We start from the raw sequence: 18,631 nt of genomic DNA on the forward strand, positions 1-18,631 counted from the left end.
TGTGCCCTCTGACTCAGGGTCCACTCAGCTCCTACCTGCTCTCTGAAGGGTACCCAGACATTTGCACTGGCTACAGTGAAGGGTCCAGTGAGATGAGGTTTACAGACCACCCAGTCTAACCCCCTCACTTTTCTAAGGAAGGCTGAGTAGTGACATATCTTACATCTATCATGGTCAGACCCCCTGGACACGGCGTCTGCTGCAAGGGTGTTTCTGATGCTGACATTACGGATAGGTGGTTGGGCAATCTATTCGTCACCACTACCGCGTGAGAACAGTGGCTCAGCTATTTATCCTGAATCGCTTGTCAGCCTGTTTCTACTTCCTTCCCCTGCTTGTATCTCCATCACAATGACTATAGCAACTTATACAATTGCCAGCCACGTGCAGCAGGGCCTCCAGGAACAACGCATTCCAGATCACACTCTTCCTGGGGCTGCAGAGACACCACAGATGCCACCTTCTCCCCACCCACCCTCTCCAGAAGGGTGCGCCCACAGTCCTGCTGGACCTTCCTCCTATGTCTACCATGCTGGAGCAATGAGGGGTACTCTGCTATGGGACTGCTGATGGCAGGAGTCCTGGGCCAGGCATGCAGCAGGGACATGAGCTAAGGGACAGACAACAGTGACTGTTCTCCCTGGGTCCTGCACACTCTACACTATACATTCAACAGCCACCATCCTCTGCTGTGGCAGCCTCCAAGTCAGTGGGACTGAAGCCCACAAGCCCACTCATGGCTTGGCCTGCTCCTATGCCATCTGCTGGATTTGAGAAGCCAACCAGTCTTCCATTAGGGACCCAGGGCACACAAGTGACAGAGCCATTCATCCCCCAGCCCTCTGGGGTGGCAGGAGTGCTGCTGTACACCAGAGGAGATGCTGGACGATGTCTGTCATCACACCCCATGACAGTCCTTGGCAGCTAATAAGCGGGTGCTAATCCCTGATGGGGATGGAGGGAAGGAGCTGAGTTGTGGCTGAGGAACTAGAGTGGGCCAGGGTCTCAGCCCCAAGCCAGCCCCTAGGCTCCATCACAGAAAGGAATGAGGAAAGAAAAGGGAAGGGGGAGGGAGGAGGCAGGAGGGAGGAGGGGGATGGAGATAGGGAGATAGATCTATACCTGCCCTGTAAGCCTGAAGACCCCTGTTCAATCCCCAGAGCCCACATAGACAGAAGAGAACCTGACTCCACAAACGTGTTCTCTGATCACACACCTGTGCTGTGGCACTCACATGTGCGCAAGCATGCACACATCACTCACACACACACACACACACATAATAAATAATAATAAAAGTTACTTTAATCTCTAAAAAGGGACAGAACTAGGAGGCTGGAGCTGGACACAGTGCCCCCCACACCATGGCCTTGGCCTCTGTGTCAAGGACCTGGAAGCACCAGGAGTCCTTGGCAGAGCCCTGGCCCTCCCTCCTCCGCTCATTCCTCTCCGCTGGGCAGCCTTCTGCTTCTGGCACTGCAGCCACAGCCTTCTTGACCTGGGACTGTGAGGGAGGTAACCATACTTCCCACCAACCCCACTATGACCATGCAGGCCCCCTGTGACTTCCCAGTCTCCAGGGTTCCCAGCTCTTACCACACAGACTGGTAACAAGAGACACGTCCCAATGCCTTGCACAGAACTGGCATTGATGGCCCAGACAATTGGGTCACTATGAGACAGGAGGCCGTGTCCAGAGATACAGGAGGAACAGCGTACACTCCTCACAGCAACAAAGACCACTGTCTTGGGCCTGCAACCTTGAGCAAGCGGCTACATGTCTCCAGCTAGAATGCCTAGGCCCCTGATAACAGCTGGAAAGTCTCACAGCATCCAAAGCACAGGGAGCCATGGGAAGTGTTCTGTAAGGGGAGGCTGGCCAAGGGGCAAGCGTCAGTGGACAGCCACTGAGCAACTTGACTTGACTCTGGCTATCTTGTTTTTTAAGATACCAAAACAAAAAGTAAGTAAGTGTGTGTGTGTGTGTATGTGTGTGTGTGTGTGTGTGTGAGTGAGGGAGAGAGAGAGGGAGAGAGAGAGGGAGAGGGAGACGGAGACGGAGACGGAGACGGAGACGGAGACGGAGACGGAGACGGAGAGAGAGTCATAGACTCTCGACTCTCTATGCCCTAGCTGACCTGGAATTCAATATGTAGACAGGCTGGCCTCAAACCTAAAGAGATCTGTCTATCTCTACCTTGTAAGTGCTGGGATTAAAGGCATGCCTGGCCAGTCTCCTGAGTGTCCACAAGCACACACATCACACTTAGGCTAAGTGCCACCTGATGTACTCTGTCAACTCTCACTTGGTTCATTTTTTGTGACACAACTCTTCCTTTAAAATCAAAACTATGTCACTGGTTGAGCAACAGTACAGCTGAGCGCAAAAGACACATCTGTTCCCAGCCCAAGGCTTTAAGCCTGGCCGGTCCAAACTATGGCCCTCAGGCTGCCTGTGTCCCAGGTTGCCTATGAGCACAGCCCAACATATTTGTAGATGACATGCTGTCTGTCAGTGCCGAAAAGTTGGACGCCTGCTTTAAACCAGTCACAACCACACAGTTTTCAAAGATTTGTTTCTAACGTGTGTGTGTGTGTGTGTGTGTGTGTGTGTGTGTCTATATGCATCATGTGCACGCAGTGACTGCAGAGGCCAGAAGAGGGCATCAGATCCCCTGAACTGGAGCTACAGCAGTCGGGTGTTGGGAGCCAAACCTGCCCTCTGCAAAAGCAGCAAGCATTCTTTTTGTTTCTTTCCAGACAGGGTTTCTTTGTGTAGTTTTGACGGTCTTAGAACTTGCTCTGTAAAGCAGGATGGCCTCGAACTCACAGAGATCTGCCTACCTCTGCCTCCCAGTGCTGGAATTAAAGGTACACACTACCACTGCCGGCTACCCCAGCCCAAAGGACACATTTTTAAAACAATCGAAGCAGTTTGAGGAAGAACTGAATCCCATGAAGCATCACTAACTTGGAAAGATGTGGTTTTCCCCGCTCCTCCCCTCCCCACTGTGGCCGAGGCCTGAGCTCAGTGCTTTGGGCACGCTAGGGAAGTTCTATCAAAGCTACATCACCCAACCTAAAATGGAATCTTTTAGAGCTTAGAATGTGAGAGAATACTAAGGAGTGGGAGGTAAAGTCTGTGCCTGAGATTTAGACAAGAACCAAGCTAGAGGAAGAGAGGGGTGCGACACTCCTGGAAAGGTGGGTGGTGCTGAGCCCAGTGTGGTGGTGCACACCCGTGGTCCCAGTGCTTGGCATGTGAAGGCAGAGGGTCAGGAGTTCAAGGTCATCCTTGGCTCTCTAAGAGACTTACTTCAAGGTCAACCTGAACTACATGAGACCAAATTTCAACACCACCCCACTGCCACCCCTCCCCCATGTCCTGGGGGAGCACTCTTAGTGCTGGCAACAGTACGTGGTACTCATTAGCTACTCTCTGCATTTTTCCTGAGTACGCTTAAGAAATCCCTAAGTAACCAGGCATGGTGGCACATGCCTTTAGTCCCAGCCATCAGGGGGACAGAGGCAGACAGGTCTCTGAGTTTGAGGCCTGATCTACATAGTGAGACTGTGTCAGAAAAAGAAAAAGAAAGAATAAAGATAGAAAAGAATAAAAATAGAAAAGAGAAAGCTCTGCGTTTTCAGCCAGCTGTGGTAGGTACAGAGTGTGTATCTATAATTTAGGACTCAGAAGCCTGAAGCATGAAGATTTGTGTGTGTGTGTGTGTGTGTGTGTGTGTGTGTGGTATTGGGAACTGGGAATTGAACTTGGGACCTTTTGTGCAAGCCTGTAAACTGCCCCTGAGCCACACCTCCAGTGTCCCTTTTTTGTATATTTTCTTTATTCTGAGGCAGACACACTAAGTTGCTCTGGCTGGCCTTGAACTCTGAGACGTAGCCAGGCTTCGAGCCTGTGACCTTCTTGCCTTAGCCTCCTGAGTAGCTGGGATTATAGACAGACCTGAGTCACCAGGCCAGGCTTGGCCAGGAGGACCTTGAATTGAAGTCAGCCTGGGCCACACAGTGAGGCACTTTCTACCTATCCTTCCAACCCCAGAAGGCCAACTGCACTGCAGTGTTGTATGTGGTCTCCATGCATACATGTAGAAGATCTTTGTAATGTACACATATGGTTATTTCTGGCACATATCTGGTTGTTTCTGGGACTATCTCTCTGACTAATAAGTACCCCAATGAAGCCACAGCACAGACAGGGAAGATCCTGTCTCCCCTCCACTCAGTAAGCCACAGAGCTCACCACCCTCTCCACAGGTGAGCTTCACCTTCCTAGAGAACTCCTATTCACCCTTTAAAACCCACTGTAAATATCCCATCTTCTGTGGATTTTTTATTTACTACAAAATACTGGAGACGTGTTAGTTATTTTATCTTCTTTCTTATGACTCTTATAAAAGTTATCAGCCAGCAGCTTCCTGGGAGTAAGTAGTCCTGTTCTTCATAGCATGCTGGTTTCAGGCTGGACAAGGTCCTCCTGTCTCTGCATCCCCAGTGCTGGAATTACAGGCTTGCGTGCCATATAGGGTTCTTCCCTTTTTTGAACTCCCACTGAACTTAGATTATTTTTCCAACATGTGGTCAATAATAGTTTGAAAGGCAGTCTGGACCTCGAGACAAACAGCTGGACCACAAGTCTGCAGACCAAAACCTTCACATGAGCACAGTTATATCAACATCATGGCACCTAGCACAGGTGACCACAGGTCCCTCCAACTTGCCCGCCCCTCCTTTATATTCATCATTCTTCCCCACCCCTCCTCCCCCCGCCTCTGGGAGCCAGACCCAGAAGGAGCTGTCCCGAGTTCTCACTGTGCTCAAGAAGGCGACAGTCAGGCTGTGCTGGCACGATACTCACAAGCCACCCACCATTCCCAGAACAATACGTGATCACAAACTCCACTATGTTATAAAGAGACACCAAGCTCGTCACAGAGGCCAGCATTCAGAAACGGGGTACCAGTCAGAGTATTCGGCACCCCACCAGCCTATACAAACATCCCGACCCACACCAGGCTTGAGTCAATCTCATGTGTTCCTTACGACCGCCTGGAGCCTGCTTTCCACCATGCTAATGTAAGTTCAGAAGCCACTGATACGCTCCCATGCCTTTGTGACAAGAAGTACTCAGAAAGCCAGAGTGGGTGGCTGGCCATGACCCCTTCCGCACTAGGCAGAGGCTTGTGGGAACTGGAGAATGTCTGTCCTGGCCAGGCTCCAACCTCCTGTAGCTCTGGGCTACAGTGACTTAACCCCCAAGGGTTGCAGGGGCAGAGGATAGACTCATTGGTCTATACAAAATGACCTCTGCAAACATCAACTCACCCTGTGATGGAGGCTCAGGGTGCCTCCCCGGTCTGTCCAAGGTTCCTCCATGCCAGGAAAAGCGTGAAGGGAGAACGTGATGGGAAGAGACTGAAGGACAACTCAAAGTTACAGAAGCAACACAACTAACTGGGTGAAAGGTGGCCAGAGCCCAAGAGCTCAGGACAGTCAAGTCTAGTACATGCCAGCCCCTAATTCATTCACAGCAGGGCACACTTTCGTTTTGACATGCGCTCACCCGCAGGTGTGTGTGTGTGTGTGTGTGTGTGTGTGTGTGTGTGTGTTAGAGAGAGAGAGAGACAGAGGCAGAGAGATATACAGAGAGAGAGAGACAGACAGAGAGAGATATGTCTGGGTGCCCTGAGAGTATGGAAGAAGGCCTCTCAGATCCCCTGGAGCTGGACAGAGTTACAGCAGTTGTGAGCTCCATACTCATGACAAGAGCACTCTTAGCCACTGGGCCAATCGATTCCTTCAGCCCTGCTGCTGTGGTTTTTTTCTCTCCATATCTAGAAGGCTGCCAGTGTGTAAGAAATATTTGTTTAATTAAGGTACCCACCTATAAGCCACGCTGTAAACAACTCCCTTGTGGCCACTTATTTTAAGGCATTTGTGATTCTCTGGGCTCTCCTGTGGCTCACACAATAGAATCAATGTCTCTGTGTGTGCATTTATTCTCGAAGTATCCAGAGAAGGACGGTGGGAAAGCACCGGAATGATCCACTGGCAGTACGCACCAAGTGACCACGGCGATGCCGCCTCTCCAGCCCCAGCTTATCCCTCACTGAACCTCATCTTTCCCGAGCTAGAGGATAACCCCGATCCCAGAGACTTCAGGAAACAGCCCTGGGGGACACTCGAACCTCTTGGAAATCATAGGTGCACATTTCTGTGGTTTTTACCATATGGCGGCATATGTGTGACCAACTTTGAAAACAACCTGAGGTGAGGCTGTGGTGCTGCAGGCGAGCTCCACCCCACCCCTCCATCCTGTTTCACCGCTATTGCTATTCCATCCTGGCCAGGAAGCCACATCGCCTGCCGCCATGGTTTTCCAAAATACAGAAAGACGCGGTGGAACCCAAGTGGGTGGTTCACCAAATCAAAATGTTGTTTACTGGGTGCAAAGAGAAGTCTGCAGAAAGATGGATACTGCTCTGCCGAGAGGCATAAAGAAACTGATCGATCCTATCCAATCCACAGAAAACTAAAGGATTAGCTCTCATCTCAGCAAGACCTTGAGCTTCACTCCAGGAGTCCAGGCATGGTGGCATGCACTTTTAATCAATTCCAGCACTTGGGATACAGAGCGGGCAGATCTCTGTGAGTTTGAGGCCACCCTGGCCTACACAGTGAGACTCAGTCTTCACCCCCACACCCCTCCTCCCCACCCACAAAAACACTACAAGAAAACCATTGTGGGGAAAGTTCTAACCCTGAGAATCAACAAGCCACTGCATGACGTAGACTCTGAGACTGCTAAAACTACTTCAAGCAGCTTTGAGCAGGAAGCTGAAGCCACCAACGCAGAAGCCCAAATTGACTCTTAATAAACTGACTTATCAGGACCTATGCAGTGAGATGGTCAGGAGGCAGAGACACTGATGGTGGTGGTGGGACTTGATGGTCTGAGTTTGATCCCCAGGACTCAAGTGGTATAAAGAATGCCGGCCCCTAAGAGTTGTCTTCTGACCTACACACACACACACACACACACACACACACACACACACACACACACACACCACAGACACCTCTCCCTCTCCCTAAGAAAGAAAAACTGCCAAACTTACTGGCAACCAATATCTTGAATGATTCTGCTACTTGGTTGTTTTCTTAATAATCTTGTAAACACCTTGGAGACACTGAGTCCCATCACGGGGACTGCAGATATCTGCATCTAGAAACCTGGGTCATTCCAAAGCCACATCAGCCAGGGACCCTGACTTCCCATGCCTGCCTGCTCCAGCATTTAGGGTTTCCCTGGCTCATTTGGCTCTGTCAGTTTCCTGGTGCACTTAGCTCACTGAAGGGTCAAGCTCTCACCTCCAGTCTCGCCTCTGAGCCGGCACAGCTGGATTCACTCAAGCACAAGCTGAGCATCCCTCACCTGAAGCAAGCCTTGGAACCACCTTGTTTCTGATCTTAGACACTTTCAGATTACATTATATAATCCTATTACACAGATTTTATTAGTAAGTACCTCTGATCCAAAGTTCTAAAATTTCTGTAAACCCCACAGAGCTCGTTGGTCTTGGGAGGAAAGGCAACAGAATTTGAAATGACGTAGAACATCCCGTGACTATTCAGTAACTGTGGGAACAACTCCACATTGTCACAACTGGTCTGGCAGAGGAAGGGCACGCTGAAGGACATCACTGAGTCAGAGAAGGGCAGCTGGATTGGTCAGGGCAGCCAGGCTTGAAGGCCTCTTGCTCAGGGTTTGCCTCTGAGGCCTAACACTGGACACAGGAACGAAGTACTCCACAGTCAGGGTTCCCCAGGGAACAAGATCTGTGTAGCCTGCAGATTCAGAGGGCACAGGATCCGTGTAGCCCGCACAGATTCACACCACTGATTTTCTTTTGTCCTACCTGGGTTGAGTGTGGGATGGAATGATGTGGGTGTTCAAGGACAAGTTGCTTCCTTCCACCACATGGATCCTGGGGATCAAACCCCGGCCCTCAGGCTTGGCACCTGGCTGATCTATCTTGCAGACCTGTGAACAACTGATCTTAAGGTACTCCTGTGAGCATGGAGCCAGGCAGGCCTAAATTCTATAGAGGGAAGTGGAGTCCCGGGGAAGAGACAGGGATGCGATTCAAATCTGCACAGTGACCTTTTGTTCCAGGAAGGTCTCTCTGCTCTGTTCAGGTACCAGTCGCATAGCACCCTTATGGAAACCCCTGTAGTGTCTGGCCACATGCCAGGCACCATGACCCAGCCACAGAGCACATAAGATCACTGTCACCTCTGGGTGAGCTATCAGGACAACTGACTTTGATAAGATAGCTGGGCTGGGAGGTGCTGAGGAGATGTGGGGGCACCAGGAGATGGGCTAGGCTCGGGAAAGGCCGCCCCAACAGCATACGTAAGCCACGAGGGCTTGCATCTAAGACGTGGCCTTTGGAAGTGAGTCATCCAAAATCATATTTGCAAAATAAAGTCTGCAACGTTCCGAAGCACAAGCACATCCACTCGCAGATGCGTGGGAGGCAATAATTTCCTCCCAGGACACCAATACAACGAAAGAGAAAGTCTCCCATCCAGCCAGGGTCAGCAGAGGAATTTGGGGAGGCACACAGTGTTTCTCTGTCCAGAGGGGTCCCATGTCTGCTCGGTGGGTCACAAATACCTATCTGTTAGTTATTACAGCCAGGCATCTTCCAAGAAGATGGTAAGGTTCTGTGCAGACATAGCAGAAGCTGTCAGGAGCCACCCAGTAGCCAGTCTCCCTTTCATCTCTAGAACCTGTTTAGCAAGCTCAAAGCCAAGCCTCCTGACAGCTCCTGTGACAACAACCAGGGTCTAGCAATAAAGGGAAGCAAAGACTGCGTGAGACTCTGTGTAAGATCTTTAAAGCAGAGAAACAAATTCCCTTCCTGCTCTTCCTTCTGTCCTGAAATGCAGATACAGTGGAGCTGGAGAGATGGCTTGGTGCTTAAGAACAATGGAAAAGGAGCCAAGTTCATGTCCCAGCGCCTGGCACCTCAGGTGGCTCACAACCACACACAACGCCAGCTCAGAGGATCTGGTGCCTTCTTCTGGCCCACCATTCACTCGAACACACATGCAAACAAGCATGAACATATACACAAAGATAAAAAGAAGGACGTAAAAATACAAAGAGCCCAGTATAGACACTTCCTACCTACTGCCTTGGAGGAGCCAGCGCTGTGTGAAAACAGACTTCCCAGGCTTTTCTAGACAGAGAACTTTCACTGGGCTAGCCTGGGCCTCAGGTTAAGAGAACGAATTCTAAGGATACAAGAGCCTCGGGTGATCTGAAAGTCTTCCCTTTTAGAGATGCTGCTCTTCCCTCTATGGTGGCAGCAGATCCCCCAGGGCCTAGGAAAGCCTCACACAGAAACATTAACAGCCAACAGTCAGTAATTAACTACTTAAGGCAGTCACCATCATGAAGGGGTCACTATGGGTATCGGTGTGGAAGTTCCTCAAAAAAAACTAAATAGAGAACTACCCTCCCCTGAGACCAGTACATCCGGAAGGACTCAGTGTCCCACAGAGATCCCTGTACGTCCACACTCATCATGCGACTGCTCCTAACAGCCACCAAGGTGCCATTAGCAGAGGGTAAAGAAAATGTGGTAGGTTATTTGGCCACAAAGAGAAAAGCATGCCATTTGTAAGAAACATTGGCAGGACTGCTGATAATCACTGTTCTAGCTAGCTTCACTGTCGCTGTGACAAAACACACTGGCAAAAAGCACTATGAGAGGGGCTACGCCATCTTACACCTCCAGGAGCTCTCTGGAGGAAGTGAGAGTGGGAATCTGAAGGCAGGATTCCAGAGCCTCTCACCAGGAAACTCCTAGCAAGGGGACACAGTAGAAACCATAGAGCATGCTGACCCTAGCTGCTTGCTCACAGGCTTATGCTTAGCTAGCTAGCTTTCTTACATAGCCCAGGACTAGACCTGCAGAGGGATGGAATCACCCACAAGGCTCAATCCTCCCACACCAATTAATGATAACACTACCCCACACAGACTGCCCACAGACGGGGCTGAGCTGGGCAATTCCTCCATTGAGATTTTCCTCTCAGATGACTCTGACTCTAGACTGTCACGCTGACAACTGAAACAGAGATGATTATGTTAGGCAGAAAGGCAGGCATATCGTGGTCTATCTCATATGTGGAAACCAAGCTAAAAAGAGGAAGCCAGGTGTGTGGTGCACGTCTGTACTTTTGGTACAAGGAAGACTGGGGCAGGAGGATTGGGCGATCATGATCTCTGGTGGCCACCTAGTAAGTTCTGTGCCAGCCTAGGCTGCATGAGACAGGCTCTCAAAACACAGGCAGGTTGAAGCAGGAGACTGAAAGTTCAAAGCCATCCTGGGCTACATAGTGAAACTCGTCTCAAAATAAAACAATCAACTTCATTCCTTTTTAGCAGATGTGATAGAAGGACCGCATAAGAAGACGAGACAGCAGCAGGACAGTGAATGTTATCAAAGACTAGCGCGTGCATCTGTGAACTTTCTGCATGAAACCCACTGCTCTAACAATTAACAAACGCAAATAAAGAGCAAAGGGGTGGGGGGAGGCGGGGTAGTAGCTCAAGAAGTTAATCTCTATACTAAGGAAGCTGAGGCTGCAGGATTGCCATGAGTACAAGCCTAAGTGACGTAGTGAGTTCTAAGTCAGTATAGGTTACAGAGTGAAACTGTCTCAAAATGTACAAACAAACAATAAATGAATAAATGAAGGGAGAGAGAGAGAGAGAGAGAGAGAGAGAGAGAGAGAGAGAGAGAGATGAAAGCTGTCAAGAGAAAAAGCAGAAAGCAGATGCAGAAGTCAACGGAAGAATGAGCCTTTGAGGGGCCCAAATTCCAGAAGATTCTTCAGAAAGAATCAGGTGACTTGGCCTCCAAGAAGCCCTTTGGAATTCTGTGTGGGGCTGACCAGCTCCCAGCAGTTTTGTTTGTGGGAATCATAGGCCAGGGAAAAATCTCCCGTTGTTTTTTTATCGGCATGAGATCTCCGGGCTTCCCGCCCGGCACAGCATGCACACACCGAGTTCTCTTCAACACCAAACTCTTCACTCATGCCTGAACCAGGCTCATGCCCAGCTAAGCAATGGGTCCCTGCAAAACAGGCCTGCATGACTCCACAGGCGTGGGTCAGAAGCCCAAAGGAAGGGTGGGTAATACCCCAAACTTTCCTGATAGTACCTCACTGCGGGCTCCTGCTTTTGTAGGGTCCAGATTTAACCTATAAAAATAAATACGAGAGGGTTGGAGAGCGGGCTGGGGGTGCGGGTAGGGGTGGGGGCTAAGAGCGCATACTGCTCGTAGGGGAATTCCTGGAAAGAAGTTGAGGCTGACTGACTGTTAGACCCACAGTGATGTGCCGAGGTTGGAATGTCACAGGTCCAGAGGCCAATTGCCTTATCTCAGGCTAGCTGGAGGCTTCCCCCCTCCCCCCCCCAATAAGCCATTCCCTGCCTAGTCCCTATCAGAACATCCTGTGACTAACAGATAAAAACCTTCTGGAATTAACTTAGCATACCACTAGCTCTCAGCAGCGCCTCAGCCCTATAGGAGACACCACCCATCTAGTTAGAGAGAACTCCCGAACACACCCGACCAGTGCACTTTTAAATGCCTTCATTTATAGCCTTCCTTGTTTTGTTACTATAAAACTCCGGGAAACTGCTTCTGTGTGGGAACACGGAACCTGGGATAACCTAGTTCTGAGCCTCCTGGAACTTGGTCACTCAAATCCAGCTCTAGAATAACCTCTTACTCCCTGTGTGGTGAGAGCTGTGGTTTTACATCAGCATGGTCCTGCAGAGGACCAGGGTACACCTTAGTGGGTCTCCCCGGTACCTTGCTTACATATACACACGGACATCCACTTTTTAAAAAATTAACTACTACATAGATACAAGAGTTCCGTTAAACGTGCATTTCAGAAAAATACCTTAAAATTTTTAATACCATTTTGTATTATCTACTGTGTGCGCAAAGAGGAGCTCGTGCATACTCAGGTGTGCTGAGGTGTTCAACGTGAAAGTTAAAGTCAGTCTCTTGGTCTCTCCTTCTACCATGTGTCCTACAGATTGAATTCAGGTTGTCAGGCTTGGCAGCAAGTAACTTCATTTGCTGAGTCATCTCAGCAGCCCAGGAATATTGCAGCCCAGGAATATCGCCTTTTAATGTCTAGCCCCAAATGTTACATGACATGGATCCTTCTGTGTTTAGTTTTTGTTGTTGTTTTTGTTTTGTTTTGTTTTGTTTTGTTTTGTTTTGTTTTGTTCTGTTCTGTTTTGTTGGAGAGAAGGTCTGCCAGGCCAGGCTGGTCTCAAACTCATGGCAATCCTCCTGCCTTAGCCTCGCAAGGGCTGGGATTATAATATGATCCACCATACCAGGCAGGAGAGACATTTAAACAAACAACCTTCACCCCCAACCCCCAAAATACTGCAGCTTTAACAGAGTATGCTGCCAATCCTAGCTTTGGCTTAGAGGCTCCACTCAGTCCACTGCAGACAATACATGGCTCCCAGGGCTGGAGGTGCGTCTCAGTGCATATCATATATGGTTATCGGGCACAAGGCTCTGGGAGGGAAGGGAGGAAGGACGGACGAGAAAATTCTGCCCAAGTCTGGACTTCTAAGTGTTTCATGCTTGGGGGAGCATGCGTGTTTTCCTCCCCCGAATGCCAAGAAGCCCCTGCCTGGGAATAAACACTGTCTACAAGGGCTGGAAGCAGGGTATCTTAAACCTTAGGAACCTTTCCAAATCAACTACTTGGAAGCCCCAAGTCTGTCCATCCCTAAGCTGTCCCAACATTCTTGATTCTTGGTGTGAACTTAGGTGGCTTCATGTTTATTTGCTTTTTGAGGTAATAAATATAATGCATACGAATATAGATTATACATATGTATAATATATATACATATTAAGGATCAATTTTCACAGGAGGGAAAGGGGAAAATTTAGTCACATGTGGGGGAAGGAAAAAGGGAGAAAGCATGGGGCACCCCCAAAGTACAAAAAAAAAAGGAACAGAAAATGTGCTAAGTGTCTTGAGGAATCCTGCCGTCTGGTCAGAGCCCAAACCACGCTGCTTAGCAGTATAAAAAGGCCTACCTGTATTGCCCAAACTGGCAACAGAAACACAGCTACGCTCTGACTTTCTGTAACCGAATGATTAATCCTTTGTCACTTTTTCCAAGGAACGCCCATGGTGTCAGACAGGGAAGGAAGGGGACTCTCTTCTTCAATGCCATCACTCTGGTGACAGTGGGGAGCACAAGCCGGGTGTGGTGTGTCTGACCTGTCATCTCAGCACTCAGGAAGCAGAGGCAGGAGGATTGCAAGCTCCAAGCCAGCTTGTGCTACATAGCGAGAGCCTATCAAACAAAACAAAAACAAAACAAAGCAAAACAAACAAACAAACAAACAAAATCCAATGAAATAAAAATATATAGCAGCTAACCAGAAATATCCAAGGAACTCTGAGGTTTCACACAGTGCAGAGATCTCTACAACAAACTTCCCCTCTCCCTGTTGTGTTGTGTTGCCAAGCACAGCCGCTGGCTTCAGGAAGCATGTGCTGCCCAACCAGCAGCGCTTGCTGGGGATCAGCCATGCCAGTGACAAGCCAGAGGGAAGGAGAAACACAAATCATGGTTACAGAGTTCCAAGGATGGCAGTGGCTCATTCCGCCTCACTCCCTGGCTGAGACTCTGCACGGCCAGCACTCGGGGGGCCCACTTCGGCCACCTGCTCTCAGGGAAGGCTCAAGTGCAAGTGGTCTGTGCCACTGCCAGGGAGGCCTCCAGGTGGGCAGAACCGTAGCTATTTCTAGTTCCAGCCCCAAGCCAAGATGCCTAAGGCAGGGCTCGGTAGCCAAGCCGGAGGTACAGCTAACCCCAGGAAGAGGCACAGCTCGCCGAAGCCAAGACATGTCCCTCTGTGCTGGGGGCTTTAGCCTGGCAGAGGCTGCCACTCATCCTGAGCCCATCCTAGTTCCAAAGTGCTGTCAGCCGGGTGTGATGCTATACATCTTTGCAAGCCCAATACTTGGTGGGCAGAGCTCCTGAATTTCAGGCCAGCTTGATCAACATAGCAAGTTCCAGCCAGCTAGGGCTACATAGTGAGACCCTGTCCCAGACAAACCAACACTGGCTCCTGGGGCATGGTGGCATGCACACACTTTTGATCCCGATGCTTGGGAGTCTGAGGCAGGAGGGTCAGAAGTTCAGGGTCACCCTGGACTACATAATGAAAACTTACCTTGGAAAAAAATAAAGCCAGACACGGTGGCCCACATCTTAACTCCAGCCTTCGGAAGACAGAGGAAGGTTACTGTGAGTTCAAGGGCAGCCTGGCCTACATATGGAGTTTCAGGCTACTCAAGAGCTACAAAGCAAGACCTTGTCTCAAAACACCAGAAAACAAAACAAAACAAAACAAAACAAAACAAAGACAAGAACTGAAAAATCTAGGCTTCCAAAATGCCAAGACTCTCCTTCCCAGACGCTCCAGCCAATCCTGCAAGGTGGGGCACATCCTCTGGGCTCCTACGCACCCACCCACCGTAAATCACTCTGCTTCGGGACAAGTGCCCCCTCACTCCACCACACACTCACCTCCGGCAGCGTGGATGACGCAGTTCCCAGACCTGGCCTGTGGCCACCCGGAAGAATGTGACCAGGGTCACAGGGATGGACGTCATCAAGCCAGACCTCCTCACCCAAGCCCCACGGTGAGCTCTAACTGGGCAGAAATTAACATTGGAAGGAGACATGATGAAGCTGTACTGAAGCTTGAGGGGAAACGTGCGCGGTGGAGGGGCCCAGGCTATATGTAACAAGCACCCGTAGCAGAACGGGCCAGCAGGTTTGACAGTCCGTGTCCATTCCCCAGGACCACACACTAGAAAGACAAAGCTGACCACTAAACGTTGTCTCTGATCATGCCACCTACATGCTGTGGCACATGCAGTCATGAGCAGACAGACTTACACACACCATTAAATGTAAGACAAAACAAAAGGAGGAACCTCTGATCATCCCAGCCCAGAGAAGGCAGGCAGCGGCAGAGAGGGTAACTGCAGACTCCTCGGGCTGCTGTGTGCCCTGCAAGGCTCCTCAGTCTGCCCATGGGCTGGTCAGCCAAACTCATACCACCATGAGTGCCCACAATGTGCCAGCCGCCAGAGGCAGCAGCCAGACCAGGCAAGCCTGGGTCCAGTTCTTCCTGCTCTCCTCATAGGGACTGGGCACCACATTGTCCTTCCTCAACCTGCTATCCTCTGAGAATGAGGAAGCTAATCCCACTCTGCCACCTTGATATAAATGCTCTGACCGCCACAGGCTCAGCTGCCTGGTACCGCTCGTCACTCAGAGCTGCAGCACCTCATGGCCAGTTTAACCTACCCCAAGCCTGCCCCAAAAGGAAGTTCCTCAGGCATGTAAACAAATGCTTTCACCTCTCTCCTCCATCTCTGACCTCTGACTCTTGGCAATCTATACACATCCTGTCTTCATTTTCCTGTCCCTCTGAGTTTCCTGCCTGCCCACTAAGGCATCCAGTCACCTCCACCTAATTGTTCTGAGAAATCTCAAACACCCTGTGAAAGGACCAGTCTGTCCTGCTAAATGAGAGACAGTCACCCCTGCCACCCTAAGGGACAACCAACCAAATGTCTAACAAACAAGGCCCATGCAGGATGAGCCACTTGGAGCAAACTGACTGCATACAGACAATGTCAGCAGTCACGCCTGAGATCAGGAAAACAAAGCAAAACAAACAAACAAACATAAAAAACCTGCCCGGCAAAGCTATAAGCTAGGCAAAGCCATGTGCTGAATAAGTGTTTCAAGCCACTAAGTCACAAGTGACAACAGACAACTCCATCTTATGAGAAGAGGAAGGGTCAGCCATTAAGAGACCCGCTGAGGATCCCACAGCTAACTGGTAACCTGGGATTCTACGCCACGCTTTCTGGTTCACTGGCAGAGCTCTGCCAGCCCTCTCCCAGCCGAGTCATTCTACGAATTTCAAATGTTTCCTCCCTTAGCGACTCTTCTAAAGAAGGTTAAATGTAGAACATGGCCTTATGTGGCCCCATAAACACCCGACATGCAGCATCTCTGAGCTTTCCTGACCTTGGCATTTCATGCTGACACTGTCCTTACAGAGTACAAAGGGCTCTGCACATTCCAACCACTTAAAAATAACAAGACAGCCAATGCTGACAGACAAACATGACATGGTTACACACACAGGGGCATGACATTCGCTCTAAAACTGAGGGGGGGGCCACTGGGAGGGACGGCTCAGAGGATGAAGGAGCTGACCACCGAGCCTTGTTACCTAATTTTGATCCCCAGAACCCACACTGTACAGGAGAGAACTGGTCCCTACAAGTTGTCCTCTGACCTCCCCATGCTCTACCCCCATACATATAAAATAAGTTCATGTAAAAAGAATTTTTTAAGGAAGGGGCCTGGGCACGGTGGCCCACATCTTTAATCCCAACACCTAGGAGGCAGAGCCAGGGAGCTCTCTCTGAGGCCAGTTGGTTCCACACAGTAAGACCCTGTCTCAATAAATACACAGACAAATGGAGGGAACTCTGATGACACACCAGGGATGAACACTAGGTACAAATGTCAAATGAGATGAGCCGCTCACAAACATGGAACATTCCTCAACACCCGATGCTTAGGAGGCATCTAGAGCAGCCAAGCCCTTAGGGAAAAAAAGCAGAAGGATGGTTGACAGGGCCTGGAGGGTGGTGGTGGTGGGGAGAACAAAACAAAAGGCAAATAAACAAAGGTTGGACTACCCATGACAAATAAACAAAGGTTGGACTACCCATGGCACCCGACAGGCACTTAGACCACACAGGGCAGAGCAAGCAGAGACACAAGCCACACTGCCCTCATCCTCATGCTGACGGCCAGATGGGATACAGACATCAGAGCAGCCTTCAAAAAAGCTTGGGCCCAAATACAAAAGCTCTTAAAGAAATCAAAACCAGTCCCCTGCTCCCAACCCAGTTCAGAAAAGATGGCATGGTCTGGCTCCTCTTGGTTCAACTTGGACTTGGCCAAGGGGTCACAGGATAGGCCTGATTTACTGTCAGGAGGACGATTTGACATTGGGAGCAAGGCAATGCAGGGTTCTGATGAAGTTACGATCCTGCTGGTCCTGTCGCTTTATGTCTACAGAAAGGCTTGTTCTCCTGGTAAATACCCAATGGGTTCAATGAGATGTTGGATGGGGAATACAGGCATTCAGATGTGTGCCACCACCTTGAAGATGGAGAATGGGGAGGGGGGGGGAGGGGAGGAGCCAGTAAGCTGGTTCTAAGTTTTCCACAATAAATGATTTTTTAAAAAATGAGACTGAAACCCAAGCTCATGCAGGGATTCCGTTGTCGGACACATCCTCTCACTAGGTCCTAACAATGCTGACCCCGCACCACCAGCATCTCAAGAACGGGATGCAAAAGCTCCCAGCGCACACTTGGAGGAAGTGCTTGGCAGGACTCTCAGATACCACCCTTGCTGGGGCAGGGTCTGAGGGGTTTGCAGAACATCAAAAGGAAGGGGGCGGGGATGAGGCAGAGGAAGAAAACAGGAAGCCCCACTTGGTAGCAGCTGAGGTGGACACTCTCCTACTGTCAGAAAGGTCACAGGGCCACTCACAGCATCTGCCCCAGCTCATCATCCACATCCACAGAAAGAAATGTAACATCTTCCTGCCTCAGACTTGTGCCCCCTTGTGCCCCCTTCCGGTTCCTCTAGTAGAGACTGGGGTCCCTTGGGGCTGAGGGCAGGGACATCCCAACCCTTGCCTTACTTCCCCCACCAGCCACCAGGAAGGAGGTATGAGAGAGGCTTTGCAGGCTCACATCTAGCCCCGATTCTATCAGGACTCAGTTTGGCTCTGTCCATCATAGCCGGTCACCCACCTGCTAGGACCTGGTCTGGCTACACCTGACAACTGAATAGTTGCCCAACAGACTCCGTGGTGATCTTGATTATTATGTTTAGGGTCAAGAGAAGATATGAGAAGAAAGAGATATGCCACAATCTACTGCTTCCCAGCAGATGAGGTGTCCCCAACACAGTTCCCTCCCACAGAGGAGTCAGGGAGGTACAGAAAAGGAAGGCTGTAAGACTCACTGCAGGATGTGCCGCAGCCATATGGGTCCCCGCCCACCAAGCATGATTTGGATGAAGCCAACCAGACTGCTTTGCTCACCCAGCTATGAGCAGGAAGGACTTTGGAGGGATGTAGGTAAGATGTGGGAGAGACTTCTAAGTTCGGGATATGGAAGAGGACATAGGATGACCTTGTGGCTTCCCAGGCCTGTCATCTGCTTGTTTGCCCATCAATCCCTTCTATATCTGATCCCTTCTGTATGTAAAACCCTAGACAAAGCCATGCACGTGGAGCTGCTCTCACTGTAAACACAGACTCTAACAGGTCAGAGGTGAGAAGGGCTAACCAAGGGTCCTCTGCCCTGTGCCTCACAGGCAGCCTCTAAGAGAGGAAGACCACACCAAAGGAAGCGCTGG

The 18,631-nt window shown here is 50.1% G+C and overlaps 1 protein-coding gene across 5 annotated transcripts in view; it reads right to left on the reverse strand.

The window, feature by feature from the left end:
- The window catches only part of Sh3bp5 (SH3-domain binding protein 5 (BTK-associated)), a 63,487-nt gene that overhangs the window by 20,059 nt on the left and 24,797 nt on the right, over positions 1-18,631 (reverse strand). The window contains exon 1 of one of the 5 annotated variants that reach the window (XM_030247815.1): positions 13,182-16,173. The exons of 3 other annotated variants lie outside the window; for them this stretch is intronic. The gene's annotated coding sequence lies outside the window, so the exon portion shown is untranslated. Of the gene's footprint in view, positions 1-1,596; positions 1,621-13,181; positions 16,174-18,631 lie in introns of those variants that run through there. One more of the 5 variants, XM_006519015.2, reaches the window with a different exon arrangement.

The sequence above is a fragment of the Mus musculus genome, chromosome 14, assembly GCF_000001635.26.
Source record: "Mus musculus strain C57BL/6J chromosome 14, GRCm38.p6 C57BL/6J".
Classification (NCBI taxonomy): domain Eukaryota; kingdom Metazoa; phylum Chordata; class Mammalia; order Rodentia; family Muridae; genus Mus; species Mus musculus.